This window comes from Gadus macrocephalus, chromosome 21 (assembly GCF_031168955.1).
Source record: "Gadus macrocephalus chromosome 21, ASM3116895v1".
Lineage (NCBI taxonomy): Eukaryota > Metazoa > Chordata > Actinopteri > Gadiformes > Gadidae > Gadus > Gadus macrocephalus.
In genome coordinates this window covers 15,088,513-15,090,787 of record NC_082402.1, presented here as the reverse complement: position 1 = coordinate 15,090,787, position 2,275 = coordinate 15,088,513, and positions in this window count along the sequence as shown.

Here is a 2,275-nt window from a genome sequence, read left to right as displayed (position 1 = left end):
TAGCCCAAAACGTGTTTTCAGAACATTCCATTGGCCAGTTAGGAGATATATTATTTCGTCGTTTATTTGCGCCCCCTTGTGGCGAAATTTTCCAAAGACAATTTTCCTTTGCCAAATAACTCCCGCCCACATTAATAATTCTTGGCCATATTTTTTATATAGACTCGGGTTTGCCCCTTGATGGTTCCCTTATAGTTTGAAGAACATTCCTCTGGCCAATTAGAAGATATACAATTTCCTCGTTTATTGCGCCCCCTAATGGCGAAATCTTCCGAAATATTTAGTGAAGGCCAGTAAGGGTAGCACCGACATGTGTCTCAAATCTGGACTTGATCCGATGTCTAATTTTGGTATTTTTTGAATTTTTGCGTTTCGACGTAAAACGTAGCTAATAAACAAATATTCAAAACGCTACCGTTTCGTCGTCGAAGGTCGGATCAAAAAAGTGTCCAAGGATTTCTGTGCGTGTGCATCTGAATATGCCGTGTGCAAAGTTTTGTGTCAATTGGTCAAGAAATGTGGGAGGAGTTGGGAAAAGGCAGTTTAGCGGTTTTCGCGATTTTGCGGAAAAAAATTATGGACGCAAATGGGCGTGGCCTATGCCAAAAGATGCAGCAGACTCCAGTGAATATGTGGGTACAAGTTTTTGACTGTGGGACGTGCGGTGTGGGAGTTATAGCCCCAAACGCGTCTTTCCTTTGTATAGCGCCACCTAGTGGCCGGCGTGTCTGGATTTTGTCGTCTGCCTAGAACTCAGGGACCTGGATCTAGTCATGCAATTGGCGTGTCGGCACCATTTACGGTTTGGGCTGTGGGCCCACTTCAAGGGGGGAATAATAATAACAAGAAGTGTGCATTTCGCCGGCACAACGCGAAGCATGTGTTCAAAACAAATGTGCGTGGCCTATGCCAAAAGATGCAACTGACTCCAGTGAATCTGTGGATAGAAAGGTTTTTACTGTGGGAGCTTCGGTGTGGGAGTTATAGCCCAAAACGCGTTTTCAGAACATTCCATTGGCCAATTAGGAGATATACAATGTCGTCGTTTTCTGGCGCCGCCTTGTGGTGAAATTTTCCGAAGAGAATTTTCCTCGTGGCGAAAATTTACGATTTTTTTATCGAACGACATTTAGGTTAGCACCGACATGTGTGTAACATTTGGACTTGATCCGATGTCTAATTCTGGATTTTTGTGGATTTTCGATTTTCCACGTCTAGTTTTGCTCATGAACCAATACTCAAAACGCTACCGTTTCGTCGTCGAAGGTCGGATCAAAAAAGTGTTCGAATTTATTTTTTTGTGTTCGTCTGAAGATGCCGTGTGCAAAGTTTGGTGTCAATTGGTCAAGAAATGTGGGAGGAGTAGCGAAAAAACAATTTTGCGGTTTTCGCGATTTTGCGAAAAAAATGTATAGACGCAAATGGGCGTGGCCTAGGCCAAAAGATGCAGCAGACTCCAGTGAATATGTGGGTACAAGTTTTTGACTGTGGGAGGTTCGGTGTGGGAGTTATAGCCCCAAACGCGTATTCCTTGGTATAGCGCCACCTAGTGACCGGAGTGTCCGGATTTTGTCGTCTGCGTAGTCCGAAGAGATCTGGATCTAGTCATGCAATTGGCGTGTCTGCACCATTTACGGTTTGGGCTGTGGGCACACTTTTAGGGAGGTAAGTATAATAGGAAAAATCCTTACAAAAACAATAGGGATCCAACCTGTTGGCTTGGACCCCTAACTAGAACTGCAAGCAGTTATGCAGGGGTCCAAGAAGTGTGCATTTCGCCGGCACAAAAGATGCAACTGACTCCAGTGAATCTGTGGATGTAAAGGTTTTGACTGTGGGATGTTCGTTGTGGGAGTTATAGCCCAAAACGTGTTTTCAGAACATTCCATTGGCCAGTTAGGAGATATATTATTTCGTCGTTTATTTGCGCCCCCTTGTGGCGAAATTTTCCAAAGACAATTTTCCTTTGCCAAATAACTCCCGCCCACATTAATAATTCTTGGCCATATTTTTTATATAGACTCGGGTTTGCCCCTTGATGGTTCCCTTATAGTTTGAAGAACATTCCTCTGGCCAATTAGAAGATATACAATTTCCTCGTTTCTTGCGCCCCCTAATGGCGACATTTTCCGAATTTTTTATCGAACGACATTAAGGTTAGCACCAACATGCGTGTTAAATTTGGACTCGATCCGATGTGTAATTGTGGGTTTTTGGGAATTTTTGATTTTCCACGTGTAATTTAGCTAATATACCAATATTCAAAACGCTACCG